This window comes from Ascaphus truei, unplaced genomic scaffold (assembly GCF_040206685.1).
Source record: "Ascaphus truei isolate aAscTru1 unplaced genomic scaffold, aAscTru1.hap1 HAP1_SCAFFOLD_509, whole genome shotgun sequence".
In the NCBI taxonomy this organism is placed as follows: domain Eukaryota; kingdom Metazoa; phylum Chordata; class Amphibia; order Anura; family Ascaphidae; genus Ascaphus; species Ascaphus truei.
Genome location: NW_027456840.1, coordinates 50,735 through 75,032, shown reverse-complemented (window position 1 = coordinate 75,032; position 24,298 = coordinate 50,735). Strand labels below are relative to the sequence as shown.

The following is a 24,298-nucleotide window of genomic DNA, read 5'->3' as shown; positions in this document are numbered from 1 at the left end:
ACCAAGAAACAGGTCATGGCCTTTTTGGGCACCGCAGGGTACTACAGGAAATTTGTCCCACAGTACAGCGCCGTGGCCAAACCCCTGACTGATCTGACTAAGAAGCAACTGCCTGTGCTTATTACCTGGTCTCCTGCTGTGAAACTGCTTTCCAGGCACTGAAAGCTGCGCTTGCTGAGGCCCCCATCCTGGCTGCCCCAGATTATACCAAGCATTTTCTTATTCAGACTGATGCCTCAGACTTTGGTGTGGGGGCTGTGTTGAGCCAGGTGGGGGACGACGGCAAAGAGCACCCTGTGGTGTATCTCAGTCGCAAACTGCTCCCCAGGGAGGTGGCATATGCCACCATTGAAAAGGAGTGCTTGGCCATTGTGTGGGCACTCAAAAAGCTCCAGCCCTATGTCTATGGGAGCGCTTTCACGGTCATTACCGACCACAATCCCCTGAGCTGGCTACAGAGGGTATCAGGGGAAAATGCCAAACTGCTGAGATGGAGCTTGGCTTTGCAAGAATTTGAATTCACCATTCAGCACAAAAAGGGTAGTGAAAACAGCAATGCTGATGGACTTTCACGCCAGGACTATCCCTCTGAGACTGAATTCATTAATGGTGCCAGCAGTGCCCCACTCCCCGTCAGGGCCAGTGGGCCACAGGACACGCATTAAGAAGGGGAGGTGTAGAGGGAGAGAGGGGGTGGCCCGGTATTAAAGGGGTTGCACCCCATTTGGCCACCCCTGACCGCACCAGGGAGACAAGGGGTTAACTGGGCTGAGGTCCAGAAATGTGATGTAACCCTTGTTATGACATGTAAATGTATTTTCCCCTGTTCCATTGTAATGTCTGGTTACTCAGTGTTTGCATCACACACACACTAGAATCCATCCGGGAGCACAAGGGTTAATAATTCTTTAATGATTATAGCTCTTTGTGTAAGTTTCCCGCCTTTTCGGGCACCATTTTGCAGGTCCCCATTGGCCGCCATTAGGGCTCAATGCATTTCAATAGGAATTTGTGCTGTTTTCGTCCTGTTTCCTGTAGTGACCAGCAGGTGGCGTCCGAGAGGGAGAGCGGCGGTTTCCCATTGAAAGTCAATGGGCTCATTGACTTCAATGGAGATGCCTCGAGGTAACCTAGTTGGCTGCCGTCCAGACCGCAAACCGCAAAGCGGATACAATGTCCTTCAAAAGAGCTAAAATCACTGGGTCAAGTTCAACGTCAATTAGCGGGGAAATAAACTGTTTTAGGGCACCTAGGGATAAAATTATTTTTGCCCCTAGTTCCTAAGCGTCCCCCCACTCGACCACCACCGGGTCCCCGAATCCTGGACCCCCGATAAGGGTCGAACCAGATAGAGCGGGTCGCGCCATAGGCTTTGCCGGCGGCGGCAGAAACGGCTCAGAAAAATGACTAAGTGAGAAATGCTGAATTTTAGGAATCCATATCTCCGGTTCCGGAGGGTTCAGCGGATCAGGGTTTGGGGTATCTGTAGCCACTGCTCCGGCATCGCTGCAGAACCATCCTTGACCCGCTTGGACCAACCCGACGGAGTATGGACCCCCTTGAAGTTCGGGACTTTTCCCATAAACGTCAATGGCAGAAAACCCCCATTGACTTCAATGGCGGCGATTTACCATTGAAAGTCTATGGCGGAGCTGCCCGTTGTTTTCAATGGGGATTTAGTGAAAAGCTGAGATTTCTTTTTCAATGGAGATTTTTGTATTAAAATGATTTAATGTGCATTGGTGTAACTTCGGTTTCTTAGGTCGTAGCAAGTCGCTTTTTGGACCATATGGTGTCCCAGTTCTGGCAATGCGAACTGGGAAGTTTGGACCTGCTAAACCTAACGGAACCGGATATTTTAATACGTTTATGTTTTATGCTTAATAGTGTATCTTAAGGTATGGACAAAGACCCAGAAGAGATTCTTTTGGGCCATAAGGTAGCAGATGGCCCTGGGGACGCCGCTATGTCTAGGATTTAAGTGCTGTTCAAAGAGTTTTATCACCCTCACTGTTTATCCGAAGCCCAAACCAGGGCAGGTCTTAAGTGTTCCAGTTAACACCTTTCAACAAAGGTTTTCCTGCCAGAACTCCAAATGGTAGACTGTCTGGCATTCCTGACGTAAATGTGGGGCTTCAGAAATGAGACCCCCAGAGTTCTACTGCGCATGTGCCAACTAGCAGGGGGGCATGGGTCAGAATGCTTTCCCACGTTAGTGAGTGGCTGGAGGTAATTGTAAACCAATCCCCTGTGCTTAAGGTTAAGAATAGAAGGAGAATGGTTTATAAACTGCTGTCCACCCATATATCCTTTGTCTTCGTTTGCTGATATGGTTACCTGATATCACCTGAATGATTTCCTCACTGCTGAAAGAAATGCTACATCATACTTCTCATTCCCCAACCCTTAAGTAAGTGTACTTCTTGTTCGTTACTGTATTATCTGTTGTGTTCACCTATATTCTAAGGAATAAATACAATTTATTATATCTTAAGCCTCGTTCAGTTCAAACCCAATTATTTTTGTGTAATATTAATAAGCCTGTGGAAGCTATCGTCACAAGGAGGTATTATAGTGTGTATTGTGGGGAGAATTAGTGTGTGTGTTGTTTGGGAGTGATATTCGGGAGGATTGTGTGTGCAGAAGGAAGAATGAGTGAGGGGGGAGTAAGGGAGCAGGATTGAATGAGAGGGGGTCATTGAGTGATAGCGGGGAGGGGAGGGAAGAGTGAGGAGAGTGGGTGTAGGAGGGAGCAGTGCAAGAGACCGTCGGGGGCAGAATACATGGTGAGAAGGGAGGCTGCCTAGAAGCATAAAAATCTACTTCACCACTGTTCTGTACTCTCTTCAATACTCTGTGTTACAGATCTCTCTGGCAAGAAATGGGGTCCAATGGCAAAGACTGCTCTAAATAAGATAGTATAAATGAACACAGAGAGAAATTCCAAAGAGTAACCCAAGAAAATACAAGTGAAATCTAATCGTAAGGTAATTAGTCCCATTAAGTGAAATACATAAAGGAATAGTCCATAAAAAAGCACAAAGGAAAAAAATAGGAGTACTTTATTGTGATGTTACATTTCAGAGAATATAAAATTATAGGAAAACAATTCCACTTTGTTCAGAAAACCAGAAAGTCTTGGTCCCAGGTGGACTGAATTTTTATTGCAAATAAGTTCCTTAATACACAAGTAAAGAATATAGTTACTTATTCTATTCTCTACTGTAAGACGTGCCACATTGCCCAATATTTGGGTACTGTGCCCAGATTGTGACCATGCACTACAGAGGTGAGATTCCCCCAACTCCAATTTGCTACACACTCCAAGAGAGATTATTGTGATCAGAGGTGGAATGAGAGGGGTGAGAAGGGTCGCTGCCCAGGGAGTAGCCTGACAGGGGGTACAGAAATCTCTTTTGGTGCATATATTGCGGAGCTGCATTGATTGACTTGTCAATCAGCTCTGCTGCCTATCCCATTGACATCATGATCCGGCACTGTGATCAGCTGCAGCGCTGACCCAGGTGTGTTAGTGCAGCACTTTACAGGGAGGGAACAGAGGTTGTGGATGACAGATGCTGGGGATAGGCCATGAGTACGGGCCAGAGTAAGGTGGAGACTTTCTGTACTCTGCATACAGGACACTGCATGCATGACAGTGTCTGTGTGTGTGTGTGTGTGTGTATTCCAAGTGTCAGTGTGCATAAGTAAGTGTGCTCTGTAAGTATGCCTGTGTGGCAGGTATAGGGGGGTGGTTCAGCTGGAGGAACTTATCCAGGCACAAAAGCACATAGATGCCCCAGATTATACCACCCCAAATGCTGATAATATCCTGCTGCACTTTACAGAAGATGATGCAGATGTCAGTGGGTGGTGGGTTCATTAAATCCATCCATCATATCATAGCCACACTGTGCATATGATGTACTGAATCAATCACAGGAAGACATCTCCATGGTAGGGGTAGAAGTTAACAGAATATGTCCAGCACTGTGGTGTGTAGCCCATAAATAATAATTGTGCACATTACAGAACATACTTGCAACTGCAAGATCATTTTGCTGCTTGTAGTGTTTGCTCTTGTCCTGTGCAGTGTTGTCGTAGATCCGTCTCTTCAGTGTTCACTGCAATAAAAGTAAGACATTGCATTAATATTACAGAAGTTTGGGAGCTGAAATCCCACTATGCTGCAGACATTTTCCCTTTGCATAAGATTCTTGTGATTATATCTCAATGATGATCAATAACAACTACATCATAACACAGCCGCTCAATACAAAATATGTATTTGCTATCAATGGTCATGGAGGCCAAACGTCACACAATGTACAGATATACTGCTGCGGCCGAGTTTATTCGAGCATTTGCCCGTTCTTGGCCGCAGCAGTAACCTGGCGCGCGCCGGAGGGTGCCGGGCGCACGCCGAAGCAGCGGAGGAGCGCCCTCCGATCGGGGCTTTCTCCCTTCCGCTGCCGGGTCCGTCGGGTCCCCCGGAACCCCCTGCCGCTGTCCCCCACATCGCGGGACACCAGTGCTCCCTCGGGGAGCCCTGGACGCGCGTGCAGGGGGCGCAGGCACCCGATGACGCGTGACCGTGCATCGGTGATGCGCGGCACGCTGAGGGAGTGCGGCTAGCACGCCGGGGCATCCCCCGGCTTGCGGTGCTAGCCGTGCTTCAATAAAACGTGTCGGTAGTGTAGCAAGGATTATTTCTTCCTCTGGTGCATTATGATGGGATGTGTTGTAAGATTCTGCATTATTAGCATCACTGAATCTTTTGGAAACTGAGTAATATTCTATGTTTTAATGCAATATTATGGATGATCAGCCGGTAAAATAAAGCTTACTGTATCTGTAGCCATGCTCTACCCATGATGTGCTGAATCAATGACTGCAGAGTGATTCAGAGTGGTAAACATGACAGGAACTCATCTCTGAATAGAGGACAGAACAGCAGTGCAGAGTAGGAGGTGAATGTATCTCAAATGGAAGACTTAGTAGCTGTGTGGGGAGTAGACAGTACAGACTGATCAAATAAATAGTTAAAGGAGTATCTTCAACATTACTTGGCTTTGTTATCAACATTGAAGTTTCTCTTGTTTTTTCTGTTCTTTAAATCACTACTACTGATGCCATGTGTAACCTGTACTGAGAGATATACTCTACTGGCCTAGATGAAACCATATGATGCAAACAGGATTCATCCCACTCCAGATTCATATGATTGCACCACTTCAACCTTTAATAAAACACATAGAACTACAGCAGTGCGCTACTGCACATGTTCTTGTTATGAATGGTAGTAGATGTGGTCCTTGGGTCAATACTTCATACAGCAGCCACACTCTACTCATGATGTATTGAATCAACAAAAACCTGCATGGTACAGATCACAGGAAGGGTAGAGTAGAGGGGAATATGTCCAATGCGAAACCCTTAGCAGCTGGATTGTGTGGAGTCAACAAAACGACAAATACTAAATGAGAAATATACACATTGCTTATCTGTCTCTGTGTAGTCATTTTCCTCCTCTTCAACTGTCTTTCAAAATTTCTCTTCTGACAGAAAAGAAACACATGGCTTCAATATTCACTGTTCTTCCCTCCTGAAATAAAAGTTAAGCATTGCATGGTTATGATCATACATACAATGAACCTTGCGCCAAACCATGTGATCCAAAGTAAATCCACCTCCCTCCCATAGCTGTGTTCCTTCTAGAGCTTCTACCACACAAGTCATTAATGTTCGTGACACTGTACTGCAGTCACAGTCTGCACACAAAGTACTGAATCAATTACATCACACTGAAAAGGCAGTCTACATGATGCAATAGTTAACCATAATAACTCTGTCATGCAAATGACAGGAAAACCTATATGTATATCATTAGGGGAGAGGGGAAAAATAATTAAAAAATAAGTGCGAAAAATAAAAACAGATTATAGGAAAGTAAATCCTTGCCCTGGGAACTTTACAATCTAATAGAAATGTTAGAAGACTTAAAGAGAGGCAGCAGTTGGGGGAAGAAGTGCAGTAGATGACAATGCTTGTCCTTAATGGTGGGTACAATTAGTAGAAAGCACATCTTGGGAACAATAGTTGTTAGCAGTGACTGTGGGTGTGGGACAGTAGCCACGAGTCAAAGTTTTTTAAATGCTTGATTTAAGTCGTGAATTTTAAGATTGGTCTTACATGTGGGTGGAAGAGGTTATGTTGGCATATACTGAGTGTGAGGAAGTTTCACATGTACGGTGCAGTGATGGAAAATGGTTTCAGGCAAGTGAGAGAACAGTAGAGGTGAAAGAAGTTTACAGGAGACAGTTATGGTTATAGTGCAAGAGACAAGCAAGGGCATAACGAGAGATCAAAGATGATATGCAAGAAGGAGCAGATTAATGGAGAGCCTTAACAAAAAGGTAAGGAGGAGAACTTTGTAGGTGATACAAAAACTTGATGGGATGCCAGGACAGGGATTTAAGGAGATGAGCAGAGACTGTTGTGGGAGAAAGTGAGATAATTCAAGCAGCAGAGTTTTGCATAGGAGAAAGTTGTGAAGCATGGAGGCCTGTTAGTAGTATGTTAAAATAACCTATAGGATAACAGTATACATTGGAGTTTTAGCAGTAGGTTGAGAGGGGAAAGGGAAGATCTTGGCAATATTACAGAGAAAGAGGCAACACATTTTACCCATAGCCGTGCATGTGAATGGAGATGGAATTGAAGAGCCAAATGTTACTCCTATGCAACATGTTTGATGACAAGATAGATGGTAGTACTGTTTACTGTGATGGAGAAAGGGGATAATATGAGCCCAGTGTTAGACATTAAGTTTAAGGCAGTGGAGTGCCATCCATGAGCATATAGCCAGGAGACAACCCAAGAGTAGGGACTGGATTGCAGGAGTGAGAACAGGGGTGGATAGATTTGTGTGTGTATCATCCGCATAGAGATTATATCTAAGGCCAAAAGCATTGATGAAGTCACCAAATGATAGTATGTAGAGAGAAAGAGAGATCTCAGAACAGAGCCCTGATGTATACCCACAGACAGATCAATAGAAGACGAAGACATGTTAGCAACAGAGATGGAGAATGTGTGACAGGAAAGTTATGATGAAAACCAGGATAGAACTTTGTTACTGATACCAAGAGAGAGTTTAGAATATGAAGGAGGAGAGTGATTGAGAGCATCAAACGCAGCCGATAGATCAAGTAGGATTAGTAGGGAAAAACCTTGGGAATTAGCTTTAAGCACAGTCTGTAGAACGTGCTGTACGAAAGGCAGGTTGTAAAGGATCCAGGAGGGCATGTGATTTAAGAATGTTGACACTAGCAATTAGAAGGCAAACAGCATGAGGGATACAGAGCGGTAGTTAGTAAGGCACATAGGGTGTAGTTTGTTTCTGACAAAAGGGTGACCGCTACAGGCTTAAAGTAAGAGGGCAAAAATCCAGAGAATAGGGAGAAATTGAAGATGTGGGTGAGAGTGGGGACTAAGAGATGCAGTAAGGTGTGAGGGGATACGATCTAGAGGGCATGTGGTAGAGGGAGAATAGAAGATGATTAGCTTCCAGCTCTGTAAGAGAAGAAAAGGAGTCAAGTGCAGAAGGAGATTTGGGAAGAAGGAGAGAAGGGGGAAGGGACAGAAGGAATCTCCTTTTGGGTGGCATCCACCTTGCCTCTGAAGTAGTCAAATGCTTGAGGAGAAGTGAAGGAAGGATGGCAAGTGGGAGGAGAAGGTCAGTGGAGGGAGTCAAATACAGAGAAAAAAAACAGCGTAAATTAAATTTGAGTGTTGATGAGTGTGGAAAAAAGTAGTGTATTTAGCCCTAGAGAGCAGCTTTATACAGGACAGGAGACATTTTTACTGTAGAAAAATCAAACAAAGTGTGAGATTTCCTCCGTAGGTATTAAGAACAGCGAGTGGAAGTGTGATGAGTGTGTTTGGGAATTTAGCCAAAGGTGTGGGTTAGAGGGATGAGTGTGTCAGAGCCTATAGGGGGCATATAGATAGGAGGATAGCATTGTAAGAGTTAATAAGATTGTTAGTTTAAGCAGAAAGAAAGAGAGAGAAGAGAGAAGAGAGGTTAGAGTAGATGTCAGAGGAGAGTTTAATTAAGCAGAGGCAAATCAGTGGGACAGGTAAGATGCGGTGAGGGGAATGACTGATTGTGACTGATGAGAGCAGAAGAGGTTATGTACAACTAGAGCCTTGTTAGTAAGAGTGGACATTCCAGAGGGCACAGGAGAAGGGAAGAGAAAAGTAAGGAAAGGAATGTGGATTACATTAGATAGGTTAACACTCTTAGTAGGGAGGCCTGATGTGTATATGAGCCGGTCCAAGATTATAAGAGATATCCCCCAACATCAGCGAGCATAGAAGGAGACACAGAGATAGGTGTAGAGAGAGACAGAGATAGGGATATGTAGAGAGAGAAGGGCGTCAAGAGAATGAGACAGATAGGCGTAGAGAGAGGAGACATAGAGAGAGGGGGCTTTGAGAGGGGGGCGTAGAGAATGAGGGAAGGTGGAAGAGAATAGGATGTGCAGGAGTGCATTTCATTGAGCAGTGCAGAAATAGCTGCAATAGAGGTCTGTACAAATGGTGCTTTGTGTAGACACATGCAAAGGTAGGGGAAGGAAAGTGTATAGAACATGTGGATAAAAGCAGGAGTGTGGAAGTTAGAGAAATTAGAAAAGTTTTACAGAGGAGTGAGGAAACAGTAAACAGAAAGAACAAGAGAGAGGTTACATTGGGATGACGTGCTGTGGTAGAGAGAAATGCTAGGAGAGAGCCTCCAGATATTAGAGGACATGAATTGAGAGAGCAAATGTATAAATCAAAACCGGAGGGGGAGGTATAGCACGAAAGCTTGCACAGCAGTTGATGAAGATTATAGTCTTAAAGTTGCGTGTACCTGTCAGGGCACTCAAGAAGGTCAATGCTCACAAGTGCAGAGTTCATGAAGAAATGCTGAATCCAGTTCCCCTCCAATTTAATTTTAATATAACTTTTTCATTCTTCATTACTGCAAAAAGCAAACAAAACAAAACCACATTGCATTACTATTTTCAAAATGGATTGAATGACATATTCAACAGTAACTGTGTGATGCCAATATTGCCTTCTCACTCGTAGGCCAGTACGGTCAGGTACCCAGTACTGATAAAACAATAAGTGCCCGTACTAAGTACCAATATGAATTATAAGGAAATGTAAAATCTCCAGGTCTCTCTCCATCTCTGCAACAGATATATGGATAAGCCCATATTAAGGCATCACGTGACCGGAGCCGTCACTGACTGGGTATACGCAAAGATGCAGGGAGATGCAAAGAAAGGGAGGGAGAGAGACAGGGAGAAGATGGGAAACGGAGGGAGGCACGGATGGCAGGCCTCTCTCTTTCACTGGTGCATGCAAGGAGCTGGTCCCAACATCCACAAAGTGTGTGTGTATTATTGGTTGTGTTTTATGGCGGTAGGAGGATAGTGTGTATATTGTGTGTGTGTGGGAGTATTATATTGTGTGTAGGGTATTATAGTGTGTATATTATGTTGAGGTGCAGAGGAGAGTGTTAGATTGGGTATCTTGTGTTAGGGGGTATTGTGTATATTGTGTTTAAGACTATAATATTATTGGGGAGATTATTATTGAGGAGGTATTAAAGTGTGTATTGTGGGGAGTATTAGTGTATGTATTATTTGTGGGTGACAGATGCTGTGGGTAGGCCAAGAGTACGGGCCAGACTAAGGTGGAGACTTTCTGTACTCTGCATACAGGACTCTACATGCACTGCAGAGGTGAAATTCCCCCAACTCCAATTTGCTACACTCTCCAAGAGAGAATATTGTGATCAGAGGTGGAAGATGAGCAGGGTCACTGCCCAGGGAGTAGCCTGTCAGGGGGCATGGAAATCTCTTTTGGTGCGTATGTTGCCACGTGGCATTGATTGACCGGTCAATTAGCACTGCTTCCTATCACAGTGACATGATCCGGTGCTGTGATCGGTTGCAGCGCTGACCAAGGTGTGTTAGTGCAGCAATTTACAGGGAGGGAACAGAGGTTGTGGGTGACAGATGCTGGGGGTAGGCCAAGAGTACGGGCCAGAGCAAGGTGGAGATATTCTGTACTCTGCATGCCCATCCTGCATGCCCAGGACTCTGCATGCATGCCAGTGGCTGTGGGGTGTGTGTGTGTAGGTATGCCAAGTGTCAGTGTGCATAAGTAAGTGTGCTGTGTGTGTAAGTAAGTTTGCCTGTGTGGCAGGAGGTGTAGGGGGGTGGGGGGCGGGGGGCGGTTCAGCTGGAGGACTTTACCCAGCACAAAAGCACATAGATGCCTCTGATTATATCACCCCAAATGCTGATAATATCCTGTTGTAGATGCACTTTACAGAAGATGATACAGATGTCATCAGTGTTTGGTGGGTTCATTAAATCAATCCATCATATAATAGCCACACTATGCATATGATGTACTGAATCAGTAACACCAATCACAGGAAGACATCTCCATGGTAGGGGTAGTGTTGAAGTTAACAAAATATGTCCAGCACTGTGGTGTGGAGCCCATACATAATAATTGTGCACATTACCAGAACAACATATTGTCAACTGCATGATCATTTTGCTGCTTGTAGTGTATACTCTTGTCCTGTGCAGTGTTGTAGTAGATCCGTCTCTTCGGTGTTCACTGCAATAAAAGTAAGACATTGCATTAATATTACAGAAGTTTGGGGGCTGAAATCCCACTATGCTAATGACAGTTTCCCTTTGCATAAGATTCTTGTGATTATATCTCAATGATGATCAATAACAACTACATCATAACACAGCTGCTCTATACAGAATATGTATTTGCCATCAATGGTCATGGAGGCAATATGTCACACAATGTACATATATAGCAAGGATTATTTCTTCCTCTGGTGTATTATGATGGGAGGGTGAGATTCTGCATTATCAGCATCAGTAAATCTGTAGGAAACTGAGTGATATTCTATTTTTTAATGCAATATTAGGGTAAAATAAAGCTTGCTGTATCTATAGCCATGCTCTACCCATGATGTGCTGAATCAATGACTGCAGAGCGATTTAGAGTGGTAAACATGACTTGAACTCATCTCTGAATAGAGGGTAGCACAGTAGTGCAGAGTAGAAGGTGAATGTATCTCAAATGGAAACCCTTAGCAGCTGTGTGGGGAGTAGACAGTACAGACTGACCAAGTAAATAGTAAAAAGTAGTAACTTCAACATTACTTGGTTTTGTTCTCCACTCCTGTTTTTCTGTTCTTTAAATCACTAATACTGATGCCATATGTAACCTGTACTGAGAGTTATATACTCTACTGGCCTAGATCAAATTAAATGATGCAAACAGGATCCCTCCCACTCAAGATTCATATGATTGCACCACCTCAACCTTTCATAGCAATAACATAGAACTGCAGCAGTGCGCTACTGCACATGTTCTTGTTATGAATGGTAGTAGATGTGGTCCTTGGGTCAGTACTTCATACTGTAGCCACACTCTATTCATGATGTATTGAATCAACAAAAATCTGCATGGTACAGATCACAGGAAGGGGTGGAGTAGAGGTGAATATGTCCAATGCGAAACCCTTAGCAGCCGGATTTTTTGGAGTCAATAAAACGACAAATACTAAATGAGAAATATACACATTGCTTATCTGTCTCTGTGTAGTCATTTTCCTCCTCTTCAACTGTCCTTCAATTTTCTATTTTGCAAGAAAATGAACACATGGCTTCAATATTCACTTCTGTTCTGCAGTCTTTCCTCTTGAAATAAAAAAGTTAAGCATTGCATTATTATTATTATAATTATTATTGACGATACATACAATGAACCTTGCTCCAAACCATGTGATACAAAGCAAATCCACCTCCCTCCCACAGCTGTGCTCCTTCTAGAGCTTCTACCACACAAGTTATTCATGTCAGTGAAACTGTACTGCAGTCCCGGTCTGCACACAATCTACTGAATCAATGACATCACACTGTGTCACACAATGTCATGCTAACGACAGGAAACAATCTTTGTATATATCTTTGTATATATAATAATAATAATAATAATAATAATAATAATAAAAAAAATAAGACAGGACAGACACTCCTACATTGCAATCAATAGAAAATAACTGGGACAGGCACTTCAAGGATGCATACGGTCCCGGATAAACTGTAGCTACCTATACACGTGTGCCTTGTCTCTAGACTCTGCATATATCTCTATTTATATACCACCCATTGTGTACTCAGCGCTTTACAAGAGAGACCAAAAAGTACAGGAAATTATTATACAATAAGTTCAACAAACAAAAACAGACAATAGGAAAGTAAATCCCTGTCCTGGGTAGTTTACAATCTAAGAGAAATGTAAGGAGACTTACAGAGAGACAACAGGTGGGGGAACAAGTGCAGTAGATGACAATGCTTGTCCTTAATGGTGGGTACTTGTAGTATAAAGCACTTCTTGGGAACAATAGTTAGTGACTGAATGAGTGACAGTAGCAACGAGTAAAAGCTATTGAAATGCTTCATTTAAGTTGTGAATTTTAAGGTTGATCTTAAATGTGGGTGGAAGAGGGTATGTTGGCATATACTGAGTGTGTGTGAGTTTCACAGGTAAATTGATGGGAAAGGGTTTCAGGCAAGAGAGCGAGTGCGCAGTAGAGGTGTAAGAAGTATAATGGAGACAGCTATTAGTAGAGCTTAGGAGACGAGGAAGGGCATAACGAGACCAAAGATGATATGTAGGAAGGAGCAGATGAATAGAGAATAGTGTTGGACTGGGTCCTCAACTATAAAAAAATGGGTAACGGGTACCCGGCCAAAATGAAAGGTTCTACCCGGTCGGGTACACGGTTTGGCACTTACCTTCCGGGTGGCGGTGACATCTAGGATCAGCAGCAGTCCTGTGACGGTGGCAGCATCTGTGGTGTCTTCAGCCGGCGGGGGAGCTGCAGGCTCACAGACACAGCTTACCTGCTTCGGTGCTGTGGAAGTGATTCCTGCAGCTCCCCCCGCCAGGTGAAGACACCTCTGATGCTGCCAACATCAGAGGACTGCTGCTGCTGATCCTAGATGTCTTAGGAAAGGTAAGTATAAAAGATTATTTCCAGCTGCCCTGACATTACCCGACGCCGGGTATTACCCGGCCAAGTCCACTTCTCAGTGGCCGGTTTCGAGTAATGTCCGGGTAGCTGGAAATGTGTCGGGTAACGCCGGGTACTCGGTACACCACTAATAGAGAACCTTAACAAAAAGGTAAGGAGGAGAACTTTGTAGGTGATCTGAAACTTGATGGGAAGCAAGGAGAGGGATTTAAGGAGGAGGAGGAGATGAGCAGATACTGTTGTGGGAGAAAGGGAAATTATTCAAGCAGCAGAGTTTTGGATAGATTGCAAATGAGAAAGTTGTGAAGCAGGGAGCCCTGTTAGCAGTATGTTAACCCATACGATAAGGGCATGCATTGGCGTTTTAGCAGTAGATTGACAGAGAAAAGGGCAAATCTTGGAAATATTACAGAGAAAGAATCGACAAACTTTAGCCAGTGTCGTGAATGAAGATGGAAAGGGAAGAGTCAAATGTTACTCCTAGGCAATGTGCTTTCATGACAGGATGATGGTAGTACTGTTTACTGCGATGGAGAAAGGTGATATTAGGCCAGATTTAGGGGGAAATATGAGGAGCTCAGTTTTAGACATTAGGTTTAAGGCAGAAGAGTGTCATCCATGGAGGATATAGCCAGGAGGCGACCCGAAACTAGGAACTAAATTGCAGGAGTGACGGTAGGGTGGATAGGTGTGTGTATCATCTGCATAGAGATGATATCAAGGGCCAAAATAGTTGATAAGGTCAACTAGTGATAGTATGTAGTGAGAGAGGTCCCAGAACAGAGTCCTGAGGTATACCAACAGACAAAACAACAGGAGACAAAGACACGTTAGCAACAGAGATGGAGAATGTGTGATGGAGAAGTATGATGAAAACCAGGATATAAGTTTGCTGCGGATACGAAGAAAGAGTTTAGAATATGAATGAGAAGAGTGATTGACAGTATCAAAAGCAGAAGAGAGATCAAGCAGGATTAGTAAGTAAAATGGACCTTGGGAATTTTCTTTATGTACATAATTGGTTACATTGGGAAAGGCAGATTGTGAAGGGCCCAGAGGAGCATGTGATTTAAGAATGTTGATCAAACGGGAGATCACAAGACGTTCTAGCAATTAGGAGGCAAATGGTAGGACGGATACAGGGCGATAGTTAGAAATTCACACAAGGTCAAGGTTATTTTTGAGAATAGGGGTGACCACTGCATGCTTAAAAGGAAGAGTTGAAAGAGCCAAAGGATATGGAGGAATTGAAGATGTGGGTGAGAGTGAGAATATAGGATTGAGAGGGCATGTGGTAGAGGGAGAAGAGAAGATCAGGTTCCAGCTTTGTGACAGGAGAAAAGGAGTCAAGAGTGCAATGAGATCTAGATAGAAAAAGAGAGAGGGGGAAGGGAGAGAACGAATCTACTTGTGGATGGCATCCACCTTGCCTCAAGTGAGCAAAGGCTTGAGGAGAAATAAAGGATGGATGTTAAGTGGGAGGAGAAAGTCAGTGGTGGGACTCAAATACATAGAAGACAGTGTGAATGAAATTGGAGTGTTGATGAGTGAGGAAAAAGTAGTGTTTGACCTTAAAAAAAGGAGCAGAGTTTTACAGAACAGGACAAAGGTTTAGTGTAGAAAATCAGACTGTGAGATTTCCTCCATAGGTGTTAAGAGCAGCAGTGTGATGTGATGAAGTGTGATGAGAGCGTGCTTGTGAATTAAACCAATGCATGGGTTAGGCTGCGTCTATAGTAAGCACGCAACAGATGGCAAAGTTAGCGCATGCCTGTCGCTCCAGCAATCCCTGCACTGAGGTCCGAGGCGACGGGGAGGCCCTGCATCGCTCGCACGCACTGTGGACAACCAAGCGTGTGCCCATGATAATCACGGCCTTAGAGGGATGAGTGTGTCAGAGCCTAGAAGGGGCATATAGATGATGGAGGAGGAGGGAGGAGGAGATGATAGCATTGTAAGAGTTAACAAGATAGCTAGTTTAAGAAGAAAGTGAGGAGAGGTTAGAGATAAGGGTAGATGTCAGAGGAGAGAGTTCAATTAAGCTGAGGTATCGAGTAGGACAGGGGTGAGGGGAATGAGAAGTGGTGGATGATGAGAGCAGAAGAGGTCATGTACAAATAGACCATGTTAGTCGTAGAGCAGACATTCCAGAGGGCACGTGAGAAGGGAAGAGTAAAGTGAGACAAGGAATGTGGATTACATTAGATGGGTTAATACGCTTAGCAGGGAGGTGGAGAGAGAGGCAAGAGGCAGAGGGTGGTGTAGGGGTAGAGGAAGAGATGTTGCATGTACCTTGTCAGAACATTAAAGAACGTCAATTCACACTGGTGCAGAGTTGATGATGAAATGCTGAATCCAGTTCACGTCCAATTCAATTTTAACAGAACTTTTTCATTCTTCATTACTGCAAAAAAAAATTAAAAAACAATGCATTACTATTTTCAAAATGGATTGAATTCCCCCACCAATGACTATGTGTTACCAATATATCCCTCTCAGTCCCACTGCAGCACATACTGTACCAGTGTGAAAGTAAGAAGGTACACAGTACCGGTAAAACAATACGTGCCGGTACTATGCACCATATGAATTATAAGGGGATGTAAATCTCCCAGTCTCTCTCCATATCCGCAACAGAGCGGGCTCCGGTCAGTGGCATGGATGCCCATATATGGGTATGCTCATATTTGGGCATCCCATGTCACTGACCGGAGCCGGCTCTGAGTATAGGGATATATGCGGAGACGCAGAGGTGCAAGGAAATGGGAGGAGGCACGGTGAGAAACAGGGAGAGACCACAGGAAGATAGAGGGCAACAACTTCCACAAGGTACTTGTATGGGTATAATTGTTTGTATTTTGTGCAGAGGGGGTAATTTCAGATAAAATACAATTCTCCACCCTCTACGAAACAATTCCACTTTGTTCAGTAAGCCAGAAAGTCTTGGTCCCATGTGGACTGAATTTAATGCAAATAAGGTCCTTAATACACAAGTAAAGAATAAAGTTACTTATTCTCTACTGTAAGAAGTGCCACATTGCCCACTATTTGGGTCCTGTGCCCAGATTGTGACCATGCATGGCAGAGGTGAGATTCCCCCAACTCCAATTTGCTACACTCTCCAAGAGAGATAATTGTGATCAGAGGTGGAACTAGGGGAGGGTGTGAGCAGGGTCACTGCCCAGGGAGTAACCTGACTGGGGGCACGGAAATCTCATTTAGTGCATATGTTGCGGCACTGCATTGATTGACCGGTCAATCTGCACTGCTGCCTGTCACAGTGACATCCTGATCGGGCACTGTGATCAGCTATAGCACTGACCCAGGTGAGATAGTTCAGCACTTTACAAGGAGGGAACAGATGTTGTGGGTGACAGATGCTGGAGGTAGGCCAAGACTGTTGGCCAGAGTAACGTGGAGACTTACTGCACTCTGCATGCCCATCCTCTCCCTGACATCAGGGGAAGGAAGTGGCCCTGGGGTGTGTGTAGGTATGCCAGATGTCAGTGTATGCATAAGTAAGTATGCCTGTGTAGTGGGAGGTGTAGGGGCGTTAAGCTGGAGGACTTAAAACAGGCACAAAAGCACATAGATACCTCTGATTATACCGCACCAAATGCTGATAATATCATGCTGTAGCTGCACTTTACAGAAGATGATGCAGATGTCATCATTGGTTGGTGGGTTCATTAAATCAATCCATCATATCATAACCACACTGTGCATATGATGTACTGAATCAGTAACACCAGGAAGACATCTCCATGTTAGGAGTAGAGTTGAAGTTAACAGAATATGTCCAGCACTGTGGTGTGTAGCCCATAAATAATAATTGTGCACATTACCAGAACAACATACTGTCAACTGCAAGATCATTTTGCTGCTTGTAGCGTATGCTCATCCTGTACAGTGTTGTAGTAGATCCGTCTCTTCAGTGTTCACTGCAACAAAAGTAAGACATTGCATTAATATTACAGACGTTTGGGGGCTGAAATCTCACTTCGCTGCGGACAATTTCCCTTTGCATAAGATTCTTGTGATTATGTCAATGATGATCAATAACTGCATCATAACACAGCCGCTCTATACAGAAGATGTACTTGCTCTCATTGGTCATTGAGGTAATACGTCACACAATGTACAGATATAGCAAGGATTATTTCTCCCACTTGTGCATTATGGCATTATGATGGGAAATGTTGTGAGATTCTGCATTATCAGCATCACTGAATCTTTTGGAAATTAAGTGATATTCTATGTTTTAATGCAATATTATGGGTGATCAGCCGGTAAAATAATAATAGCTTGCTGTATCTGTAGCCATGCTCTACCCATGATGTGCTGAACCAATGACTGCAGAGAGATTCAGAGTGCTAAACATGACTGGAACGCATCTCTGAATAATGGGCAGCAAAGCAGTGCAGAATAGGAGGTGAAAGTATTTAAAATGGAAGATCCTTAGCAGCTGTGTGGAGAGTAGACAGTACAGACTGACCAAGTAAATGGTAAAAGGAGTAACTTCAACATTACTTGGCTTTGTTCTCCACATTGAAGCTTTCCTCCTCTTTAAATCACTAATACTGATGCCATGTGTAACCTGTACTGAGAGTTATATAATCTACTGGCCTAGATGAAACCATATGATGCAAACAGGATCCATCCCACTCCAGATTCATAGAATTGAACCACCTCAACCTTTCATAACAATCACATAGAACTGCAGCTGTGCGCTACTGCACATGTTCTTGTTATGAATGGTAGTAGATGTGGTCCTTGGGTCTTTACTTCATACTGTAGCCACACTCTACTCATGATGTATTGAATCAACGAAAACTTGCATGGTTCAGATCACAGGAAGGGGTAGAGTAGAGATGAAAATATTCAATGTGAAACCCGTAGCAGCCCCGCAGGTTGTAAAGGATCCAGGAGGGAATGTGATTTAAGAATGTTGACATTCTAGCAATTAGGAGACAAACAGCAGGAGGGATACAGGGCGGTAGTTAGTAAGGCACATAGGGTGTAGGTTGTTTCTGAGAAAAGGGTGACCACTACAGGCTTAAAGTAAGAGGGTAAAGAGCCAGAGAATAGGGAGGAATTGAAGATGTGGGTGAGAGTGGGGACTAAGAGATGCAGTAAGGTGTGAGGGGATACGATCTAGAGGGCATGTGGTAGAGGGAGAAGAGAAGATGATTTGCTTCCAGCTCTGTAAGAGAAGAAAAAGAGTCAAATGCAGAAGGAGAATTAGGTAGAAGGAGAGAAGGGGGAAGGGACAGAAGGAATCTCCTTGTGGGTGGCATCCACCTTGCCTCTGAAGTAGTCAAATGCTTGAGGAGAAGTGAAGGAAGGATGGCAAGTGTGAGGAGAAGGTTAGTGGAGGGAGTCAAATACAGGGAAAAAAAGACAGCGTAAATTAAATTTGAGTGTTGATGAATGTGAAAAAAAAGTAGTGTGGTTTGGCCCCAGAGAGCAGCTTTATACAGGACTGGAGACATTTTTACTGTAGAAAAATCAAATATCAATTGTGTGATTTCCTTCATAGGCATTAAGAACAGCGAGTGGAAGTGTGATGAACATGTTTGGGAATTTAGCCAAGGGTGTGGGCTAGAGGGACAAGTGTGTCAGAGCCTAGAGGGGGCATATAGATAGGAGGATAGCATTGTAAGAGTTAATAAGATTGTTAGTTTAAGCGGAAAGAGAGAGAGAGCAGAGAGGTTAGAGTAGATGTCAGAGGAGAGTTTAATTAAGCAGAGGCAAATCAGTGGGACAGGTAAGATGGGGTGAGGGGAATGACTGATTGTGAATGATGAGAGCAGAAGAGGTCATGTACAACTAGAGCCTTGTTAGTCAGAGAACGGACATTCCAGATGGCATAGGAGAAGGGAAGAGAAAAGTAAGGAAAGGAATGTGGATTACATTAGATAGGTTAACACTCTTAGCAGGGAGGCAGAGGCAGGGAGGCCCGATGTGTATATGAGCAGGTTCAAGATTATAAGAGATATCCCACACATCAGCAAACATAGAAGGAGACACAGAGATAGGTGTAGAGAGAGACAGAGATAGCTCTATGTAGAGAGAGAGAGGGACGTAGAGAGAATGAGACAGATAGGCGCAGAGAGAGGGGGCGCAGAGAGAGGAGGCGCCAAAAGAGGGGGCGCAGAGAGAGGGGGCACAGAGAATAGGATATTAAAGAGTGCTTTTCATTGAGCAGTGCAGAAATAGCTGCAATAGAGGTCTGTACAAATGGTGCAGTGTGTAGACACATGCAAAGGTAGGGGAAGGAAAGAGGAGAACATGTGGATAAAAGCAGGAGTGTGGAAGTTAGAGAAATTAGAAAAGTTTAACAGAGGAGTGAGGAAACAGCCAGCAGAAAGAACAAGAGAGAGGTTACATTGGGATGACGTTCTGTGGTAAAGAGAAAATGCTAGGAGAGAGCTTTCAAATATTAGAGGACATGAATTGAGGGAGCAAATGTATAAATCAAAACCTGAGGGGGAGGTATAGCACGAAAGCTTGCACAGCAGATTATAGTCTTAATGTTGCGTGTACCTGTCAGGGTATTCAAGAAGTTAAATTCTCACAAGTGCAGAGTTCATGATGAAATGCTGAATCTAGTCCCCCTCCAATTTAATTTTAATATAACTTTTCCATTCTTCATTACTGCAAAAAGCAAACAAAACAAAACCACATTGCATTACTATTTTCAAAATGGATTGAATGGCATATTCAACAGTGACTGTGTGATGCCAATATTCCCCACTCACTCGTAGTGAAGCACATATTGTACTAGTGTTGAAAGTAGGCCGGTAGAGTCAGGTACGCAGTACTGATAAAACAATAAGTGCCCGTCGTAAGTACCAGCTCCGCAACAGTGCGGGCATCACATTAGTGACGTGGATGAACATATATGGATAAGCCCATATTAAGGCATCACGTGACCAGAGCCGTCACTGACTGGGTATACGTAAAGACGCAGGGAGATGCAAGGAAAGGGAGGGAGAGAGACAGGGAGAAGATGTGAAACGGAGGAAGGCACGGATGGAGGGAGTTCTTCCGAGCTTCTGCGGGCCTCTCTCTTTCACTGGTGCATGCCGGGAGCTGGTCCCAACATCCACAAAGTGTGTGTGTATTATTGGTTGTATTTTATGGGGGTAGGAGGGTAGTGTGTATATTGTGTGTGTGGGAGTATTATATTGTGTGTAGAGGTGCAGAGGAGAGTACTAGATTGTGTATCTTGTGTAAGGGTGTTGTGTATATTGTGTTTGGAGCTATAATATTATTGGGGAGATTAGTATTGAGGAGGTATTATAGTGTGTATTGTGGGGAGTATTAGTGTGTGTATTGTTTGTGGGTGACAGATGCTGGGGGTATGCAGCAATCCCTGCACTGAGGTCCGAGGCGGCTCTGCATCGCTCGCACGCACTGTGGACGACCAAGCATGTGCCCATGATAATCATGGCCTTAGAGGGATGAGTGTGTCAGAGCCTAGAAGGGGCATATATATGATGGAGGAGGGAGGAGGAGGAGGAGATGATAGCATTGTAAAAGTTAACAAGATAGTTAGTTTAAGCAGAAAGTGAGGAGAGGTTAGAGATAAGGGTAGATGTCAGAGGAGAGAGTTCAATTAAGCTGAGGTATCGAGTAGGACAGGGGTGAGGGGAATGAGAGGTGGTGGATGATGAGAGCAGAAGAGGTCATGTACAAATAGACCTTGTTAGTCAGAGAGCAGTCATTCCAGAGGGCACGTGAGAAGTGAAGAGTAAAGTGAGACATGGAATGTGGATTACATTAGATGGGTTAATACGCTTAGCAGGGAGGTGGAGAGAGAGAGGCAAGAGGCAGAGAGTGGTGCAGGGGTTGAGGAAGAGATGTTGCATGTACCTTATCAGAACATTAAAGAACATCAATTCACACTGGTGCAGAGTTGATGATGAATCCAGTTCACCTCCAATTCAATTTTAACAGAAATGTTTCATTCTTCATTACTGAAAAAAAAGAAAAGTAAAAAACATTTTATTACTATTTTCAAAATGGATTGAATTCCCCCAACAATGACTATGTGTTACCAATATATCCCTCTCAGTCCCACTGCAGCATATACTGTACCAGTGTGAAAGTAGGAAGGTACACAGTACCGGTAAAACAATACGTGCCGGTACTATGCACCATATGAATTATAAGGGGATGTAAATCTCCCAGTCTCTCTCCATATCCGCAACAGAGCGGGCTCCGGTCAGTGGCATGGATGCCCATATATGGGTATGCTCATATTTGGGCATCCCATGTCACTGACCGGAGCCGGCTCTGAGTATAGGGATATATGCGGAGACGCAGAGGTGCAAGGAAATGGGAGGAGGCACGGTGAGAAACAGGGAGAGACCACAGGAAGATAGAGGGCAACAACTTCCACAAGGTACTTGTATGGGTATAATTGTTTGTATTTTGTGCAGAGGGGGTAATTTCAGATAAAATACAATTCTCCACCCTCTACGAAACAATTCCACTTTGTTCAGTAAGCCAGAAAGTCTTGGTCCCATGTGGACTGAATTTAATGCAAATAAGGTCCTTAATCCACAAGTAAAGAATAAAGTTACTTATTCTCTACTGTAAGAAGTGCCACATTGCCCACTATTTGGGTCCTGTGCCCAGATTGTGACCATGCATGGCAGAGGTGAGATTCCCCCAACTCCAATTTGCTACACTCTCCAAGAGAGATAATTGTGATCAGAGGTGGAACTAGGGGAGGGTGTGAGCAGGGTCACTGCCCAGGGAGTAACCTGACTGGGGGCACGGAAATCTCATTTAGTGCATATGTTGCGGCACTGCATTGATTGACCGGTCAATCTGCACTGCTGCCTGTCACAGTGACATCCTGATCGGGCACTGTGATCAGCTATAGCACTGACCCAGGTGAGATAGTTCAGCACTTTACAAGGAGGGAACAGATGTTGTGGGTGACAGATGCTGGAGGTAGGCCAAGACTGTTGGCCAGAGTAACGTGGAGATTTACTGCACTCTGCATGCCCATCCTCTCCCTGACATCAGGGGAAGGAAGTGGCCCTGGGGTGTGTGTAGGTATGCCAGATGTCAGTGTATGCATAAGTAAGTATGCCTGTGTAGTGGGAGGTGTAGGGGCGTTAAGCTGGAGGACTTAAAACAGGCACAAAAGCACATAGATACCTCTGATTATACCGCACCAAATGCTGATAATATCATGCTGTAGCTGCACTTTACAGAAGATGATGCAGATGTCATCATTGGTTGGTGGGTTCATTAAATCAATCCATCATATCATAACCACACTGTGCATATGATGTACTGAATCAGTAACACCAGGAAGACATCTCCATGTTAGGAGTAGAGTTGAAGTTAACAGAATATGTCCAGCACTGTGGTGTGTAGCCCATAAATAATAATTGTGCACATTACCAGAACAACATACTGTCAACTGCAAGATCATTTTGCTGCTTGTAGCGTATGCTCATCCTGTACAGTGTTGTAGTAGATCCGTCTCTTCAGTGTTCACTGCAACAAAAGTAAGACATTGCATTAATATTACAGACGTTTGGGGGCTGAAATCTCACTTCGCTGCGGACAATTTCCCTTTGCATAAGATTCTTGTGATTATGTCAATGATGATCAATAACTGCATCATAACACAGCCGCTCTATACAGAAGATGTACTTGCTCTCATTGGTCATTGAGGTAATACGTCACACAATGTACAGATATAGCAAGGATTATTTCTCCCACTTGTGCATTATGGCATTATGATGGGAAATGTTGTGAGATTCTGCATTATCAGCATCACTGAATCTTTTGGAAATTAAGTGATATTCTATGTTTTAATGCAATATTATGGGTGATCAGCCGGTAAAATAATAATAGCTTGCTGTATCTGTAGCCATGCTCTACCCATGATGTGCTGAACCAATGACTGCAGAGAGATTCAGAGTGCTAAACATGACTGGAACGCATCTCTGAATAATGGGCAGCAAAGCAGTGCAGAATAGGAGGTGAAAGTATTTAAAATGGAAGATCCTTAGCAGCTGTGTGGAGAGTAGACAGTACAGACTGACCAAGTAAATGGTAAAAGGAGTAACTTCAACATTACTTGGCTTTGTTCTCCACATTGAAGCTTTCCTCCTCTTTAAATCACTAATACTGATGCCATGTGTAACCTGTACTGAGAGTTATATAATCTACTGGCCTAGATGAAACCATATGATGCAAACAGGATCCATCCCACTCCAGATTCATAGAATTGAACCACCTCAACCTTTCATAACAATCACATAGAACTGCAGCTGTGCGCTACTGCACATGTTCTTGTTATGAATGGTAGTAGATGTGGTCCTTGGGTCTTTACTTCATACTGTAGCCACACTCTACTCATGATGTATTGAATCAACGAAAACTTGCATGGTTCAGATCACAGGAAGGGGTAGAGTAGAGATGAAAATATTCAATGTGAAACCCGTAGCAGCCGGATTGTGTGGAGTCAATAAAACGACAAATACTAAATGGTAAATGAGAAATATACACATTGCTTATCTGTCTCTGTGTAGTAATTTTCCTTCTCTTCAACTGTCCTTCAAATTTTCTCTTTTGCAAGAAAAGGAACACATGGCTTCAATATTCACTTCTGTTCTGCAGTCATCCCTCCTGAAATAAAAGTTAAGCATTGCATTGTTATTATGATAATACATACAATAAACCTTGCTCCAAACCATTTGATGCAAAGCAAATCCACCTCCCACCCACAGCTGTGCTCCTTCTAGAGCATGCATGTCAAACTCCAGTCCTCGAGGGTCCCAAACAGGCCAGGTTTTCAGTAGGGATATCCTGAAAACCTGGCCTGTTTGCGGCCCTCGAGGACTGGAGTTTGACATCCTTGTTCTTGAGCTTCTACCACGCAAGTCATCCATGTGAGTGACACTGTACTGCAGTCCTGGTCTGCACACAATCTACTGAATCAATGACATCACACTGTAAAGGCAATCTACAAGATGTATTAGTTGTCCACACTTCCGAAATGTTACTTTTATGTCCAAATCACTTATTCCCATGACCTGATATTTGTATTTGTTATTTATAGGATTGTCACAAAGAGTTGATGAGGTCACCAAATGATAGTATGTAGAGAGAAAGAGAGATCTCAGA

General features: G+C 43.8%; 2 long non-coding RNA genes across 3 annotated transcripts in view; both read right to left on the bottom strand.

Moving 5' to 3' along the window:
* Nucleotides 1–21,112, bottom strand: part of LOC142485007 (uncharacterized) — a 73,172-nt gene extending 52,060 nt beyond the window's left edge. The window contains exon 1 of one of the 2 annotated variants that reach the window (XR_012798344.1): nucleotides 21,017–21,112. This is a non-coding gene — a long non-coding RNA (uncharacterized LOC142485007). Of the gene's footprint in view, nucleotides 1–19,684; nucleotides 19,792–21,016 lie in introns of those variants that run through there. The other variant, XR_012798343.1, reaches the window with a different exon arrangement.
* On the bottom strand, nucleotides 3,061–17,073 carry LOC142485006 (uncharacterized). The gene is made up of 7 exons (XR_012798342.1): nucleotides 16,984–17,073; nucleotides 15,431–15,542; nucleotides 11,679–11,798; nucleotides 10,595–10,692; nucleotides 8,918–9,028; nucleotides 5,496–5,605; nucleotides 3,061–4,124 (listed from the first exon to the last, which is right to left on the bottom strand). It is a non-coding gene; the product is annotated as an uncharacterized LOC142485006 (long non-coding RNA).
* Nucleotides 21,113–24,298: the final 3,186 nt, after the last annotated feature.